The sequence below is a fragment of the Danio rerio genome, chromosome 3, assembly GCF_049306965.1.
Source record: "Danio rerio strain Tuebingen ecotype United States chromosome 3, GRCz12tu, whole genome shotgun sequence".
NCBI lineage: Eukaryota > Metazoa > Chordata > Actinopteri > Cypriniformes > Danionidae > Danio > Danio rerio.
In genome coordinates, this window is record NC_133178.1 from 20,247,633 (window position 1) to 20,267,002 (window position 19,370).

At 42.2% G+C, this 19,370-nt stretch overlaps 1 long non-coding RNA gene across 1 annotated transcript; it reads right to left on the reverse strand.

Moving 5' to 3' along the window:
* Positions 1–1,737: 1,737 nt before the first annotated feature.
* On the reverse strand, positions 1,738–19,145 carry LOC141381353 (uncharacterized). The gene is made up of 3 exons (XR_012401349.1): positions 18,195–19,145; positions 14,895–17,884; positions 1,738–3,715 (listed from the first exon to the last, which is right to left on the reverse strand). It is a non-coding gene; the product is annotated as an uncharacterized lncRNA (long non-coding RNA).
* Between the last annotated feature and the right edge of the window lie 225 nt (positions 19,146–19,370).

Consider the following 19,370-nt stretch of genomic DNA (forward strand, 5'->3'; position numbering starts at 1 on the left):
TATTCAGTGTCATATTTCTGATTGCCGGTTGTCACCATCTCTTGGTTAATGTAATTTCTGCCTACAACTTTAATTTTTGAGCATCAAGTTAAATGCATATGACAGTGATTTTAAACTTTACCACCAATATCAGTGATTTTATCTAAACTATAAACTGTTATCTCAGTACTTCTGTGTTATTTGACTGTTTGTAATTCCATAACTAACTCAAAAGACTAAAGACTCAATCTTTTTCTTGATTTGAAGGATTAATAAACATATGCAAATCAACATAATTTATCATTTATGTTGCGTGGGTGTTGAGATCCTGATCTTTTAGTGATTATTCGTGCAGTTAACACAGAATGCATTAATGCAGGCTAAACAAGTAGTGACAGAAAACAACTTTAATAACCTAAGAGAAACACCGCATCCCCAATAATCTACCACAACTTCTTCCATCATTATATTTTACATGAAAGCCTAAATGCTTTCATACATTTGAATGGAATGATGCAAAATCAATCTTTCTGCTCTATTTGTGAAAAAAGTACTAATGTGCCGGTCACATGTGTCCATGATTCGTTACACACCTATTGAAGACAGTGAATAGTACAGTTCCTCAGCATTGATTTTAACCTCTCTGTCTTCAAGTAACAACCCAAAGTTCTACCTGTGTGACAGTACTTTTATATTAACTACAAACAAACCATTGTGTGTTTACTTAGCACATCAGATTTCATTCAGTTTAAATATACTGTAACTGATCTAAAGTGCACATAATTATTCACCGGCCATACAGAGGTAAGCAGTCAGGGTGTTCGCCCTGCTGCCATATGTACCTGCGAGCTCATATTTCCTGGTTCTCAAAAATGTAGCCCTGGGCACATATTCCCAATAATGTGTTTATAATTGGTATACATGTAAATGACATATCAATTATTATAAGTGAGAACATATATTTATTGGTACATTTTAAATGATATACTTTAAAAATTACTTATTTATTGATTTAATTTGATTGAGGAGTTGTGTAAAAGTAAAAACGTCAAGCATTAAACAGCTTGATTCTATCTGTTCTGTGAAATATTCAGTGGAAGGTCACTATAACTGCTGGGAACAACAAGAAACTCCTTGTTAAACTGATTCCAGACATATATTTTATTTTTTTATATATATAATTATTGGAATAATCAAGTGGGCACATTCATATGAAAGTTTTAGAATGTGCTTCGATGACTAATGCAATCGCCAGCAGTGCTTCTCATGGAACTTTAAGGCAAACTAACCGAGACTGTGGCGTTCTGTGATATTATATTGAAGTTTTGGCCAGGTACTGAGAATAGCTTGATTAAAAAATAATGTCTGTGCCCTCTGGCATAATGCTAGATCTGGATGATATTCCACAGTCTTTTCCTTTAAAGTTTCCATATAAATCTTGTGTATTTAACTTTTTGTCTGTAGACTATTCATCATTCGGTTTTAATAGTGGTCTGTTCTAAGGCCAATTTTATAATTGAGCCATGCTGTTTTTGATCACAACCTATAAAAGATGTCAAAGTGGCACACCTTTCTCAAATCCTTGCTTGTGTTTTGGGATTTTTTTTTTTTTTTTTTTTTTTTTTTTGCAGATCAGGCTTTGTGGACAACCTACAACCAGGTTAATGTTCCCATGTGGGGTCCTTAACCCATTGTTGACAGTTGGCATAACTCAAAACTAAGGCTTGAGGTCAACTGGCACAATTCATCACACCAAATAGGTCACAGCACTGGCCATGAAAATATGTCTCTTTTCTTTTCTAGACCGCTCACTTTGCACCATAGCACTCTCTGTAGGTCTGTGTTCCTAACATATTCTGTGTAGACAACAAGGATGTCGTGCTGTGTTATGAATAGTCATGGCTGATGGGTGTTGTGAGGCTGGACGCAAAGCGAGTCCCTGCAACCACTTCTATGCTAATATTTGACTACAATGCAATGTCAATATTGAAACCAACAATGAATAATTTTTATGAAAAAAATAAAAAAAAAACAAGAAAAGAAAAGAAGCGACAATGCTTCTCGCTTATCTAGATAGAAAATAGTCTCCGACTGGGACAATAAACATTTTATACAACAGCATTTATTTTATTTAAATGGGTCACACTGTATTCTGTTAAATGGGAGCAACCAAAGCGGAATGTTCAAACATGCCTGTTTTATTTTTTCTCCTCATATGAACATTGCTGACCAGTACAGTTCAGTAGATGTGATTCTTACTGCTGATGTGCATTTATGTGTAACTGAGGCATGCACGATGCTGTTTTGAATGCTTTTGAAAATTTGATGAGTTCTTCATAAGTTCTCAGCTGAGAAAAGTATCATTACATGTACGCACGTACTGTACAGCAAGCAAATAAAAGCCGATACACTGTGTAGTATTGGGTTTTTTTGTATTATATGAGAAGCTTGGTCACAAACATGTCAAGACTTTTTTTTATTTAATCTTTAGGTGTACTCTTAATTTTTGGCTTAATGTTTATTACATTGCAAATTGAGCAAATTCAAATTGCGAATTAAAAACAGGTATACAACAGGTATATCTCAATCATTTTTTAATTTTTAGGAAACTTATTTAAAAAAAATTTTTGGTTTTACAGATCACCCATTAAACTCGTCACCTTAGAATTATAAGGTTCTATCTGAAGTTTTTGAGTTAAGGTTCTATCTGCCAAAATTGAGTTATTCACATATTCTTATTAAATGACAACTTAAACATTAATTATTATTATTATTTTATAAGTTTTTTACATTTGACGTTTTATTTGTAAACAAAAAAGGTTTTATCAACAAAACCTGGCTCTATATGTTTCTTTCTGGGAGCCAATCAGCATTTCAAATGCATGCACAAGGACCAATCAGGATAATCTTTCTTTGTCATTTCACTGGACTACTTTGTCAACAGCGGGAAAGACCAGAAAGAAACACAAAATCAGAGTCGACTAAATAATGCTGCACCCTACAAATTTGAGAAGAAACCTGAAACCGTAAAGATGTGTGTAAATGTGGTGATTTAAAACCATTTTTTGACATTGAGATGAAATGTAAAATTTTACATTGTTGAAAAAGAAAGTTATTAAAAATGTAATATATTAAATGTGAAATAAATGTTTGTGTATATAGTCAGTAAAATACTTTTCAGTGTTTATTAAACTCATTTGGTCATTGTCTGTTTTTTGTCTGTTAATTCATATCAAGCATATCATTCAATAAATATTACCATATTAATAACATACAATTAACATCTGCACTGGACAAAATATTTAGCACAGCCTTGTATACTTAATTCAAACAAGAAAATAAATCATACTAAAACATTAAATAAATATTGTAGAAATCAAACAAAATTAAATATAAGTAAATCTCAAACATATATTTTTGCAAATGTAAGAACATTTTTATAAATTACATTAAGAGTACATGTAGAGTCTCTGTCATGTTCATGTATGAAAGAGAACTGTTACACACATTGTTTGCAAAATGGCATGCAAAATCTTTGAAGCTCAAAATCTAAAAATCATTCAGAACAGTGGTTACTTTTTTCCTGGTAATAAGTTACTTTTATAATGATGTAACTCAGTTACTGTTTACTAGTAATCTGTGTAATCTAAACTAGTAATCTGTCTATAACTAATAAACTTTTTTAAAGTAGCGTGGAAGCAACACTGGAAGCAAATAAGTGAAGTTTATTCATAAACTAATTTCGAGAGGATCACGTGCTTATGATTTATCACGTCCAGTCTCGCATTTGCTAATCACTAATCTTCCGATCATATGAGCCCTAAGGCACCATAAATAGTCTAAGTTTTCAGTTCACTTTATCTTCGTTTGGAAGAAGCAGCTTCACCGTAGCTAGCTCCGTTGAAGAACCAACTCTAAACCAGCATGGACAACTAAAGCAGCAACAAGCTACAATCTTCAGGATCTTCATTTGGAAGAACGCTCTGCTCTGCTCATCAAATACAAAAGCTACAAGTGCTACAAGCTACAAAAGCTTCAAGCTACAATCTACAATATACAATCTAAAAGCTTCAATCTACAAGCTACAATATACAAGCTACAGCAACAACAACAACAACTACTATTGCTACCATTTCAAACAACTACAACTCCAACAATTTCATCAACAGCTTAAACAACAACACCAAAACCTTCCACTTCAAAGAGCCTCCACAACGCATCTGCTGTGTCTTCAACCTTATTTCCCAGCAAGATATAAGCCAAAACTCCAAAGCTATTGCAATAAAACGGAACCCTCACCTTCTCCTAGCAGTACACATGCTATCCATCGTTTAACAGATTGTTTGCTGGAATGCGTTCAGCAGAGCAGCAGCTCCAGCCACAAACAATGTTGAATTTGATCAACAAAATGGCCGCCAGGCTTTTTGCACCTTTTGCATGGCCTGACTGAAACTCCTTAAGCCAATAGCTGTAAAGATAAGCGTCTCCATCCAATGAGCTAAAAGACTGGAGATGGTCCCGCCCTCTCTCTTGACTCTGTTGCAAAGACCTTATGAATGAATAGGCCAGACACGCTTGTAAATTTAGTTAAAAAAAAAAAATTAAATTAAAAAATAAAAAAATAAATTCCATTTTGACATTTAACTTCTGAAAAGATTATTACCCAACCAGTAAATATTAACAAGCTATTGAAAAACATTATGCCATCAAGCACAGAAGTCCAATTGTAATACGCCAGCGACTCATGTGTTGATTTACAAGCGTCATATAAGATTATATAGCAAGTCAGTCGGATGTGAAAACGGCAAAGAAACAAACTTCCCACTTGACTGTTATAAATACAAATTTAAACCTCACTATCACTTCACATGCTCAGTCTTCAAGGGGTACCAGTTTTCCAGGACCACCAGACTAGCCATATCCCATGTCCTCAGCTCTCCATTCATCTGTCATCCCGTTAGGAGACGAACACCCACCCCTACCATCCTTGCACATCGTATCAATGAAGTCATCGGATCATGCATTATCAAAAGCGCTTCCATTTACAGCCGCCCATGCCCTTATTAAGATGCCTCGCATGGATATAAACTAAAACAATTTTCATGTCTGCCATACTTGTATTATTTTGCAAAGATTTAATTTCTGATTCTCTTTGTTTTTTCCTATTTTAGAGATCATGACTGCTGGCTCCAGAAGCTGACCCTCATCCAACCTATTACACTCCACATCCTCTTCACAAAGGATACATTCCATTTTTCACTTTATCCAATCTGTCCTAACCTGCAGTCTGCAACCTCCGAACCTGAAACCGTCGATTATCTTATTAAAAAGAAATCGACAACAACTTCATGATTGGAACTCCAAGGCTCCTCCTTTTAATATCTCGCGCATTAGCCCCATTGGTGTCGCTACTCAAAAATGTTCTGGCAAAAACGCCTTGTAGTCGACCTTTCGTCCCAACACAATTGCTCCTTTCCTAGCATTAACAGCACTATCCCATTGGACGAATATTTACTTAACTACCACGACATTGATCAAGAGATCTCTCTCATAAAGATAGCCAGTCGTAACACCTGGCTAGCCAAAGAAGACATTTCCCCTACCTTTAAAATCATGCCAATCCACCCAGACTTCTGGCACCTTTTGGCATTTATTGGCGAAATCAATTCTATTTTTCAGATGCAAAAGCAGCCCAAAAAATATTTGACATGATGTCAGAAGCTTTATGCTGGATTCTGTCTAATATTTACGAAATACCATACCTCATTCACCTTCTAGACGATTTTCTTATTTCCCCCTCGTCATCTCCTCCAGCCAAACACCTAGCGATCACCCAGCAGGTTTTCGCTGATCTCGGAAGGACCCAGTACTTCAATCGAATTTCCGGGTATTAATCTAGACTCGCATAAATTCCAAGCATCCCTTCCTAAAGAGAAAATCAATCGAATAATTTCTCTATCCCAAATTTTCCTTGAAAAACACACAACACACAACGAGAACTCCTACCAATTCTCGGCCATCTAAATTTCGCTATGCGCATTATTCCTTTCATTTCCCACCTCCTTCAATTATCCACCACAGTTCATGGTTTAGAAGAAACAATTTTTCTCTCCAAACCCAGTCGTGATGAACTTTGCTTATGGATCTCTTTCCTTAAGCAATGGAACGGCTGTTCCTTTTTCTACAGCGACTTGATTGCATCCCCTATTGACATCAACACATACACAGACGCTGCCCCTCCAATAGGTTACAGTGGCTAATATAAAGGACACTGGTTTGTCTCAACATGGCCAACCCAATTGTAATTCCATTCCAAAGACCAATGTTTTTCAGCCCTCTTCAAATTCTACCCTATCATCGCAGCAGCCATCCTGTGGGGGGACGAATGGTCTACTCTAGCATTCTCTTTCACTGCGATAACGAAGCTACAGTGCTTTGCATTAACAAAGGGCGCTCCCACTCCCAATCGCTTATGCCATTTTTAAGACACCTTATCTGGATATCTGCTAAAAAAAAAAAAAACAATTTATCATGATTGCTGAACATGTACCTGGTTGCAAAAACCAAATCGCTGACTCTCTCTCTCATTTCTCTTTGCAGATATTCTGGCAACTAGCCCCGGAAGCAGACCCTCACCCAACGCCGGTCCCTCCTTATTCAGTAATGATATTTCCATAAACCACCCACTTCATAATCTTCATCAAACTTCTCTATCTCTTATCCTACAAGCAATAGCTCCCAGAACCCTCAATGCATACCTCACAGCATGTAATTCGTTCAAACAATTCCATACCATGCTAGACAACCCATTACACTCAAAATCCTTACCTCATGCATCTACACCCTCTGTAAAGGTTGCATTTCCTCCCATACAGCCCGCACCTTAGATGCTATGTTCAATCTAGCATTTTTTGGGGGGGTTTCTTAAATGTTCTAAATTAACAGTTTCATCCAAATTTAACCCTCTACTCCACCCCACCATCTCAGATCTAGCTTTGCAAGACAGGGAAACTATCTCTTTCCTTATCAAACAAAGCAAAACAGATTAATTCCAGAGAGGACACTCTATCCTCATTTTCAATATACCTTCACCTACACGCCCATTCCAAACCCTCTTAGCCTAGAAAATCTCAAGAGGCTAACCCACTGGGTTTACTGATGACGCTAACCGTCCAGTATCTCGATTCTGGTTTCAAAAACACCTTAAAGAAATCTTTCGCCTATCAGGTTTTTTCCCAGAGCCCTTTTCCAGCCACTCATTCAGGATTGGCGCAGCCACTACAACGGGCTCTCACACCATCAGATCCAGACCCTTGGTCGCTGGTCTTCTGAAGCTTTCAAATCTTATATACGTCTCAGTAAATACCACCTCAAGAAAGCCCAACAGGCTTTAACCAACCCCCAAGCACCTCCTCACACGGCTCCAACTCAAAAAGGTGTCTAACAGAGCCTCGACTCTCACAAGAGTCATCCAAACCAAACCCCGCAGAAGCCCAATTGTCCACCCATGGCACCCTTACATGTTTGCCAAGGACTCCCTCAAGGGCCGTTGCAGTTAGCATCTTCTGCAATCACCAATAGCTATTTACAGATGCAGACGTTTGTATCCACATGTTCTTTGCGCATTTACTGCGTTTGTACATATGTATTATATTTGTGCTTGTTCCCTTCTTCCAACTTTTCCAAATCTTTTATCCTTATAACCCTACTTTCCAGCCTCTCGTTCCTTTCTTCTCTACACTCCACTCCCAACTAATCTATTCTACACTCTACCTCTAATGATCTCGTTTCTCCTGTCTAGACTCTTCAGACACCCGAAGGGGCCCCCTTGAGCTCCAACTCTCGCAGGATTCGGCCATAGCGGCCACAGTCCTTTCTTCTTCACGATGTTACCTATTCTTTTTCCGCCTAGACTCTTTCTCCAAGCTCCAAACCCCGCAGGGGTCCGCTCAAGCTAAAACTTCTTCACTCTACTTCAACTACCTCTCTTCTCCTTATGACTCACCCTCTAGCTCTGACCCCCACAGGGGTCGCTCCGAGCCCCAATCTCTCGCAAGAGTTATCCAAATCCTCTTTCCCACTCACTGATATCTATCTCCTCCTATCCGCAATCTACCCTCAAGCTCTGACCTCCACAAAGGTCGCTCAGAGCTCCAACTCTCACAAGAGTTACTCTCTTCCACTCACTGCTACCTATCTCCCCCTATCTACACTCTACCCCCAAACTCTGACCTCCACAGAGGTCGCTTCAAGCTCCAACTCTCGCAAGAGTTACTCTCTTCCACTCATTGCTCCTCCCAGCTACACTCTACCCTCAAGCTCAAACCTCCGCAGAGGTCACTCCTATCTACACCCTACCCTCAAGCTCAAACCTCCGCAGAGGTCACTCCTATCTACACCCTACCCTCAAGCTCAAACCTCCGCAGAGGTCACTCCTATCTACACCCTACCTTCAAGCTCAAACCTCCGCAGAGGTCGCTCCTATCTACACCCTACCCTCAAGCTCAAACCTCCGCAGAGGTCACTCCTATCTACACCCTACCTTCAAGCTCAAACCTCCGCAGAGGTCGCTCCTATCTACACCCTACCCTCAAGCTCTAACCTCCGCAGAGGTCACTCCTATCTACACCCTACCTTCAAGCTCAAACCTCCGCAGAGGTCGCTCCTATCTACACCCTACCCTCAAGCTCTAACCTCCGCAGAGGTCACTCCTATCTACACCCTACCCTCAAGCTCTAACCTCCGCAGAGGCCGCTCTAAACTCAAACTCTCACAAAAGCTCCATCTTTCGTAAGAGCTACTCTCCTCCACTCACTGCTCCATACCTTCACTCTACTCTGGCCCCCGCAGGGGTCACTTAGAGCTCCAACTCCCACAAGATTCACTCAAAGTTCTCTTTTCACTGCTTCAAACCACCTATTCTCCCCTTCTTCTCAACCCCGAAAACCATGACCCCCGCAGGGGTTCCTTCAAACTCTAACTCCAGCAAGAGTTATTAGAATCCTCTTTTCACCCTTATTAATCCTATCTAATTAATGCCCATGCATTTAACCTCTTTCCTTCTATTATATCCAGCAGCCGGATATAGCTCTAAATTTCCTGCCTTTTGGGGGGTTTTTTCTTCGAATACGCGGCTGCTGTCCCGAGAGATTAATTTCAGCATTTTGGGGAGTTCTGAGATCCACCGAGCTCAGGCTCCCTTCTTGCTCTGCCAACGGGAGGAAGCCCCGGGCTCGAGGAGCCCTTGAGCTCGGGGCTCTCTCCCGGGACAGCATGCCAAATAAGCTTTGTAAATCATCAGCTAAGTGTGAACTCTTGAAGTGAAGTTTATTCATAAACTAATTTCGAGAGGATCACGTGCTTATGATTTATCACGTCCAGTCTCGCATTTGCTAATCACTAATCTTCCGATCATATGAGCCCTAAGGCACCATAAATAGTCTAAGTTTTCAGTTCACTTTATCTTCGTTTGGAAGAAAACCCCCCTCCTCCCCTATTCTCCTCCTTTACCTGCAATTGGGCGGCACGGCGGTCCAGTGGTTAGCACTGTGAACCACACAGCAAGAATACTGCCGGTCCTAGTTCGATAGGACCGGTGAGTGTTTCTGTGGGGAGTTTGTATGTCCTTCCCGTGTCCGCGTGGGTTTTCCCCGGGCTCTCCGGTTTCCTCCCACCATCCAAAGACATTCAACATACTTAACAATCAAGCTTGTCTAATTCCTTACGTTCCCTTAGCTACAGCGGCAGGGGAGTTCTGAGATCCACCGAGCTCAGGCTCCCTTCTTGCTCTGCCAACGGGAGGAAGCCCCGGGCTCGAGGAGCCCTTGAGCTCGGGGCTCTCTCCCGGGACAGCATGCCAAATAAGCTTTGTAAATCATCAGCTAAGTGTGAACTCTTGAACTATATTTTGTCCACCTGAGACATGCATACATACTGTAGCGAGGCAGAGGGAAAACAGCGGCACAACAGGATGAGTTTACAGACAAGTCCCCGGAGGGGTGCTTTATTTACAAATTGTGCGTTGTGTAAAAGGTGCTCTTCTTTAAGGTGAGGTGCTCTGGTGCTCCGGGAAGTAGGTGAAGGACAGTGAGTAGTCGGGTGAAGGATCGTCACGAGCTGGAGTCCGCTATGGAGAGACAGAGAGACAAGCATTAGCACAGGGAGTCATAGAAGGAATGAAGCTCATCTTCTCCTGGCGTAGGTTGGGCTTATATGTCTCTCGGCTTGATGACATCCAGCTGTGATCGATCCTGGCTTGATGATGGTCCAGCTGGGTGAAATTAGCGACCAGGGCGACGTGGCATGTAATCGCTCGCTACATCCCCCCCCCCCTTAGCGTCGTCCTGGTCCTGGGTGTCCTGCGGAGGAAAGGTAGAGTATTGAGAGGGGGGGTAGAATGTTTTGACAGACCTGCCCATCCTGACCATAGCCTTGAGAGCCCATCGGCGTTTCCGTGGGAGGCCCCGGCTCGATGTTGAACAGTGAAGTTATAATCCTGGAGCGACAGGAACCATCTGGTGACTCGAGCGTTGTTATTTTTCGCTGTTGACATCCATTGTAGTGGAGCGTGGTCGGTCACCAGGGTGAATCTTCTGCCAAGTAGATAATACCTGAGCTCCAGGATTGCCCACTTGATCGCCAGGGCCTCTTTCTCTACCGTGGCGTACCGGGTCTCTGCAGGGGTAAGCTTCCGACTCACGTACATGATGGGGTGTTCTTCATCGCCGTGGACCTGGGAGAGGACCGCGCCCAGGCCCGAGTCGGAAGCGTCTGTCTGTAGAATAAAGGGGCAGCCAAAGTCAGGTGCGTGCAGTACCGGTGAGGATGTTAGTGCCGTCTTCAAGGCTTGGAACGCGCCATCTGCTTCTCTGTTCCACTGTATCCTCTCTGGCTGCCCCTTTCTGGTCAGGTCTGTCAAAGGGCTGGCTATGGATGAGAAATTGGGAATGAAACATCTATAGTAGCCCGCTAACCCCAGAAATGCACGTACCTGGGTCTTTGTGGTGGGTTGTGGAGTTTCTTGTAGTGCTTTTATCTTGTTCTGCTGTGGCTGTATGAGACCTCTACCTATGTGGAATCCGAGGTATTTGGCTTCTGCTAGCCCCAGGTGGCATTTCTTGGGATTAGCTGTGAGCCCAGCCCTACGAAGATCAAGTAGCACCCTCCGCAACCGGGATAGATGTTCTTCCCATGACTCGGAGTGGACGATTAGGTCGTCGAGGTATGCTGCTGCATACGGCTGGTGGGGTCTCAGCAGGATGTCCATCATACGCTGGAATGTTGCTGGAGCCCCGTGGAGCCCGAAGGGAAGAACCCGGTATTGCCAGTGCCCATCGGGAGTGGAGAAGGCGGTTTTCTCCTTGGCACTTTCACTTAGTGGTAGTTGCCAGTAGCCTTTGGTGAGGTCGATCGTGGATATGAATCGGGCTCCACCCAGCCGATCCAGCAGCTCGTCCACCCGAGGCATGGGGTACCCGTCGAATTTGGATATTTCATTCAGCTTCCTGAAGTCATTGCAGAAGCGGAGGGTGCCGTCGGGTTTGGGGACCATCACTATGGGGCTGGACCACGGGCTACGAGATGGTTCGATGATTCCCAATTTCCTCATCTTTTGGATCTCCTCGTTGATAGCCAGCCGGCGAGCTTCTGGTACTCGATAAGGCCTCTGCCGGACGATGGTGCCAGGTGGGGTGATGATGTCGTGCTGGATGATGGTGGTTCGGCCCGGTTTCTCTGAGAACACATCCCTGAACTGACCGACCAAGGCTTGCAGCTCCGCCTTCTGATTCGGTGAGAGTTGCTCACCTATATGGACAACGGGAGAAGTTTCTTCTGAGAAGGCAACTAGATGACCAGGAGCTGCAACCCATTTCTTCATCAAGTTGATATGGTAAAGTTGTTCTTCTCTTCTTCGTCCCGGCTGACGGACTCGATAGTTTACCGGCCCTACCCTTTCTACCACTGTATATGGCCCCTTCCAAGAGGCCAAAAACTTCGAGGTGGTGGTAGGTATCAGGATCATTACTTTGTCCCCTGGGTGGAACTCAGGGTTGGGCGGGCCGGTTATATAATCTCTGTTGGGCGCGCTGGGCTTCGGTCAGATGTTGTTTGACGATGGGCATGACTTTTTCTATTCGTCCTCTCATGTCCCGTACGTGCTCAATCACTGACCGTTGTGGGGCTGGCTCTTGCTCCCAAGCTTGACGAACCACGTCCAATAGCCCTCGTGGTTGGCGGCCGAAAAGCAATTCAAAGGGTGTGAAGCCTGTAGATCCTTGGGGAACTTCTCTAATCCCGAAAAGCACGTACGGGATCATGAGGTCCCAGTCGCGCCCATCCTCTGCCACCACCCTGCGGAGCATCTGCTTCAGCGTCTTATTAAAGCGCTCCACCAAGCCATCAGTCTGCGGATGATAAACAGAAGTTTTTATTTGCTTTACCTTTAGGAGGCGGCAGAGGTCTGCCATCAGCCGGGACATGAATGGGGTGCCCTGGTCGGTCAGTATCTCTGCTGGTATTCCTACTCGGCTGCACAATAAAAACAGCTCCTTAGCGATTGCCGATGACGTGGCTTTTCTCAGAGGTATCGCTTCTGGATATCTGGTGGCGTAGTCGAGGATGACAAGGATGTGTTCCTGTCCCCGGGCCGACTTCGGCAAAGGCCCTATCAAGTCCATGCCAATGCGGTTGAAGGGCACCTCAATGATGGGTAATGGTATCAGAGGGCTGGGGGGGGGTCGTTGGGGAGACGTTCTTTGGCAGATGTCGCATGCCTGACAATACCTCTTGACTTCTCCATCCAACCCGGGCCAGTGGAAACGATCTCTAATCCTTTTGATCGTGTTGGCTGCTCCTAGATGTCCTGCCATCGGGTGAGTATGTGCCAGTTCCAGAACAGTCTCCCTTTTGGTCCTCGGGACGACCAATAGCGTCTTCGTTTCCCCCCGCCTCTCTGCGACACAGTACAGCAGACCATTTTGTACAATAAAATGTGGGAGGGGGTGAGGGCTGGGAAACCGTTCGTTACCGTCTATGATCCGGACTTGTGGCCAGCAGTGCTTCAACGTTTCGTCTTCACGCTGTGCTCTTCCGAAATCGCCACCTGCGGTAATCTGTTGGAAAAGATCATAGTACAGGTTAGCCGATGATGACTCACCCCCTCTGTCGCTCTCGGTGGCCATCAGCGCTGGTTGGCGGTCCCGTTGAGCCCGTCCCTTGCTGTTCTTCTTTGCACGAGCCGATCGAGCCTCATGGTGGGTTAGGAGATCATCGAACCCCGGCCAGTCTCTGCCCAGAAGAAGGGGTACTGGAAGATCTGGAACCACTCCTACTTCGATGCGCCAGCTTCCCGACTTCGTCGCTATGGTGACTCTTTGGGCGGGTACGTGGCGGATATCACCGTGTACGCATGTAATCGGGATTCGACCTTTCCCTTCTTGATGGGATTTTAATGTGTTTGGGTGGACCAGTGTTATTGCACTTCCTGTATCCAGTGTGGCCGTCTGCGTTTTCCCGTCTAAGCATACTTTTCGGGTGGGAGCTTCGGGAGGGACGTTGCGATGTACCACGCACCCTGCCGTCCAGGCCGGGGTCGAGAGTGCTGTTGGCTCTGTGGGCATCGGCTCGTCGACTGGGCTGGGGACCGCCGGTCTGCTGCCTGGTCGTGCTGTGCCCTCCACCGGTCGCCATGGCGCATTTACCCTCCGGGGTGGCAGAGCCGCTCTCTCCCCAGTCTCCCGGGCCACGTGAGCTTCTGCCAGCTCCACCGCCTCCACCAAAGCGGCCAGCGAGTCGGGGTTCCTCATGCTGGTAAGTGTGCGGAGCCGTCTGGGTAGCGCCCTCATCATCTTTTCAATGACCACCTTCTCAGCGACCTGGACTGCAGTTGGATCTCCTCCTAACAACCATAATCTTCCCAATCTGGATAAGTTGGCTGCTTGGGTCCGAACCGGCTGTTTGTCATCATATGACCACTGAGAAAATTGTTGTGCTGCGCTTATGTTGGAGAGTCCCATTCTGGCGAGTATCTCCTTCTTTAATGCTTTATAGTCGTTGTTTTCGGTGTCTCTAATGCGAAATAAGCTCTTTGAGCTTCTCCAGTCAGGAATGGTGCCAACATCCTCGCCCAACTTTCCTTCGGCCATCTCTCTCTTTCTGCGATTACCTCAAAGGTGTGCAGGTAAGCATCAATATCGTCCAGGTCACTGAGTTTTGTGATAAATCTATGGGCGCTCACCTCAGAAAACTGGCTGGAACCGGCCGCTAGCTGTTGTTCCATACGGTCTTGCCTGGCGGTGAGTTGTTCAGTTATCACTTGTTGTCTTCTTGAGATTTCCGCTAGATGGCGTACTACCTCTTCGATCGACATGACTCAGGAGGGGATGACAGCCGAGTAAGAGAGCGTGAGTGAGAGAGAGAGAGCGGATGCCTGTCTGTAAACAGAAGAAAAACAGAGAAAATTCAGTGGTTACTTCTTCTTACTGGTAAGTGCTGAATTTTTTTCCCTCTGAAAAAGCGCGCATTCTCCACCAGTTGTAGCGAGGCAGAGGGAAAACAGCGGCACAACAGGATGAGTTTACAGACAAGTCCCCGGAGGGGTGCTTTATTTACAAATTGTGCGTTGTGTAAAAGGTGCTCTTCTTTAAGGTGAGGTGCTCTGGTGCTCCGGGAAGTAGGTGAAGGACAGTGAGTAGTCGGGTGAAGGATCGTCACGAGCTGGAGTCCGCTATGGAGAGACAGAGAGACAAGCATTAGCACAGGGAGTCATAGAAGGAATGAAGCTCATCTCCTGGCGTAGGTTGGGCTTATATGTCTCTCGGCTTGATGACATCCAGCTGTGATCGATCCTGGCTTGATGATGGTCCAGCTGGGTGAAATTAGCGACCAGGGCGACGTGGCATGTAATCGCTCGCTACAATACGTATATATATACATACATACACACATATATATATATATTCCCTACAGTATGGATATAAGGATAGTGCCTATTCGGCATCCACCATATGATCTCTCTCTTTTGTATGTTGTAGTGCTGCATTTATACCATAGTCTGGTATCGTTTCTGGTAGATTTTGCTTTGCTTTGGCTTTTTCGGCGTTAATTGTTACGATATCCCGATTGCAACAGAGAAATACTGGGAAATTTCATGTTGTTATAATCTTATCTTAAAAAAAGCTAAATCTCCTATTTTGTCATCACTTCAGACATTATGCTAAAGAATCATTGAAATACTAGCTCTAAAGTGATGTTACTAAATTAGCAACAGCTTCACATTTGCAGCTTCTGACGCCCAAATGTGGATGAATGGCGGAAGAAAGTAGTTCCTCATACATAAGGGTTTTTTAGACTCTCCGTGTTTGATTTTTTGTTTATTTTTTTTGTATATACACGATTGCGCCGTTGAACTGTTGTATAAACTGAATATCACACTCATAGCAGTGGGATATAGCCGTATATCACTGGTGAGATGCTAAGGCACTCGGTCTGTGGCCTCATGCCAACGCATGCCTGCCACCAATGCTGATATACAGCCGTATCCTACTGCTATGAGTGTGATATTGCTCAATATACATTAATACTGTATTAATGTAACATTTTTGTCATACTTTATCATAAATCGCACACTGTAAAAAAAAAAAAAAATCTGTTAACAAAACAGTGGTTGGCAGTAGGGTTGGGCCGATAGATGATACCATCGTCCATCGCCGGTGGCCAATAGACAACACGATGCCGAGTCAGACACATAGCCACACACTGTCATGCGCTCCTCTGAGCTCCAGACAGCAGAGCACATTGGACCCCCAGTCCGACCCTCCCTCCTGCTTTTCGCATGATGACGATGCCATCGACCATAGCAATGTTTCACATTAGACATTATATGATGTCAAATTGGTCGACATCGCCCAACGCTAATTGGGAGTATTTTACTGTTTAAAAATACAGTACAAACTTTAAAATAAGAGTTTTTAACTTCCTAATTTCATTAATTTTTAGTTTTGAACATCTACACATCATGTTCCTTGATGCACAGACACAGTGTCATGTAGGGAATTCTGGGAAAGTCAATTTCACTATATATAATAAGGAAACTTACTGTTAACTAGGTTGCAGATTTTTACATGTGTTTTAACCGTTAAAAACATGACCATTTTTAACCGGAGGAGTGCAACATTTGGTCTTAAAAGCAGTGAAAATGTACTGTACAATCAAGCTCAATAATGTGCCCAATTACAGTTGGCTTTTTAATGATTATCACCTTGTGCTGGTGTTCTGCTTTGCTTCCCACAATTGCCCCGTTTAATGAAAGCATTTATATTCGCACACTAAAGTAATGAGTTGCATTTGCCATCAGATGGATCACTTGGCGTTAACACTCCCCTTAATGTAGCGGTAAAGCGCAGAATATTGAACCACTGCTAAACGGTCATTATATACTCAGCCAAGATTTGCTTTTGAATTAATTTATTGTGTGTAGGTGTTGGATTGCTTCTTTTAAGCAATTAAACAGAGGATACCATCAATTTCTGACTTCAAGTTTGTGCATTTTTCTAGAAAAGTCTTAACCTTCTTCATGCTGTTGGATGTTATGCTGAGCAAAGCAATCCGTTTTTTTTTTTTTGGTCAGCATAGACTAATTTAAAGGCACTTACTCTGCCTTACTGGGGTATGCGATGGAATATTTGATCTAATTATGCAAGCAAAAATGTGTTTCTGTTGAGAGATGCATTAAAGCACGATGCCCCCTTACAAGTGCAATCATATTTCTCTACAATCTTTTGGTTGGCTGCGCTGCACGTACTGATATGTTTGTGGCCGTTCCAGCAGCTCCTAGGGGGGTTGTGTCTTCGTGAAAGGCAAAATATTGATATCAAAGATATTATAAATTAAAGGACCTTGATCTCTGCTACACATCACACATTTTATTAAATGCGTTCAGTGTTTTGATGTTGAATCTAAACACGGAGTGCTTTGAAATGGGAAGATATGCTGTAGTGTTTCTTCTAATTTACCGTTCTTGTTATCAAAACCAAAAGTAATCCAGGTTCAACACTCCAAGTCTTCTATCCAAAAGTTTCCACAGGATACATAGTGTGAAAGGTTTCTAATTGATTACTGAGGCCCTTTGCCACTTCTACAGTAAATCCTTCATTCCTTCCTTCCTTCCTTCCTTCCTTCCTTCCTTTCTAAAACATGTTCTTTCTAAAAACATGTTTTGCTGTTTATTATTGAAAAATGGGTTTTGTTTAGCACTTTCTAAAGAATCTGATTTTTATCTATTTTTTTCTTATTTTTTTCCCTATTTATTTTTTGATTAATTGTTATAATTGTCTTTGCTCAATTCTTTGTCATTTGTTCTTTTGTGTTTTCTTCTTTGTTGTTCTCTTATTTTTGTTGCTCTTGCTTGTTCTTTCTTGTTTTCCTTTATTTATTTGTTGTTATTTCAGTAAATTTTTTAATTCATTCATTTATTCTTAAACATTCTTGCTTACATTTTTTATTTTAATTTTCTTTCTTTCTTTCTTTCTTTCTTTCTTTCTTTCTTTCTTTCTTTCTTTCATGTTTTTTTTGTTGTTCACTTATGTTTGGGTTCTTTTGGTATAATGTCATTTTTGTTCCACATCTGCTTTTTTTGTTGATCCTTTATTTTTTATTCTTTTGTCGTTATTACAATTTAAATTCATTCATTCTGTCATTCTTGCTTTTCTTTCTTTTTAGAGTTATCTTTTTAAAATTTCATTGTATTTTTCCTGTCATTTCTTTTTTCATTGATTTGTTTGATCTTTTGTAAATTTTCTTTATTTTCCCTCATTTACTTTTTTGATTTGTTGTCATTTTTTCTTTGCTTTTACTTTTTCTGTTTATTTTTTGTCTTTCCCTGTAATTTTGTTTTGTCATTTTTTTTCTCAAATTTTTTTTTTCAAATTGTTTTCTTTTTTGTAATCCACTTATTTTTGTATTCATTCATTCATTCATTCATTCATTCATTCATTCATTCATTCATTCATTCATTCATTCATTCATTCATTCATTCATTCATTCATTCATTTTCTTTTCAGCTTAGTCCCTTTATTAATCTGGGGTCGCAACAACAGAATGAATCACCAACTTCCATGCCCTTCCACGCACTCATTCACACTCATACACTATGGACAATTTAGCCTACCCAATTTACAGAAACGCCAACTGACCCAGCCAAGGCTCGAACCAGCGACCTTGCCGTGCGGTGACAGCACTACCTACTGCGCCACTGGTATGTTTATTTAGTATTATGTATTTTTTTGCTGCTCATTTGTTTGCTCTTTTATATTATCCTTTATTTCTTTGCTGTCATTTCATTTACTATCAGTTTTTTTTTTATCATTCTTGCTTTTAGTTGTTTCTTTCATTTATTCCTGGTTGTCTTTTTTTGTTTGCAAAGTTTCTTTGTTTTATCTTTTCTTATTTTTTGCTCATTTAATTCATTACTCTCTTTACAGTCTTTCTGTTCTTCATTTTCTTCATTCTATTCATAAAACATTTTGGCAGATACTTTCCAAAGGAGATTTCTGTTTGTCTCAAAAAATAAAAATAAAAATAAATAAAAAATTCCATGTGCCTTTTGTTAATTTCGTACCTGTGTTCATCCATCTAAGCTCTCAGCGGCATAGAGACGAGAGCACTTACCTGAGACGTTTACTTCATTGTCCCACTTCCTGAAGGGCTTTTCTTTCCTGAGGAGGATCATAGTTGAGAGTAAATCAGGTTCAAGGCTAAATCCATTTTGCTTCCCTGTCTCACACTGCATGCTCAACACACAGCTTTTACAGCATCTTCTATCATGCCAAAAGTCCTCGCTGCATCCCTCCGCTGCTGCTATCTTTTTTTTGTTGTTGTTTTTTTCATAGCCGTGGCATCATACCAAGAGTCTGCTGCCATGAGATGTAATGTGCCACTGTGGATTTCTTTGGAGAGCAAGCAAGCCCAGCATACAAAATCATAAATTGTCTGTGAATTATAAATAATGAATCGATTCAGAAGTTACATTTGGGCAAGCTGATGTACAGCAGTTTGATGATAGCCTGTGATCCAATTAAAGTATTAAACATGAATGAATCAGCACTATAATGTTTAAAAAACAGACCAGAGATCATCGTTTTAAAAAGATGTCACCCTCGAGACCAGAGATAAATGTTTATTATTATTATTATTTTTTTTTTTCCTGGACTTGTTTATCTTACTACGCAATTGTTTTAGTCTAAACCTGTTCAGACAATACTTTCTCTTTAGGGAGCAGACATGAGCTCAGAGTATGGAAACAATGTGTAATGAGATCATGCCAAAGTCTGAGCTCATGTAAAGACTGAATGATCGATTACTTTTCCAGTACCTTCAAATGAGCTTATAAATTA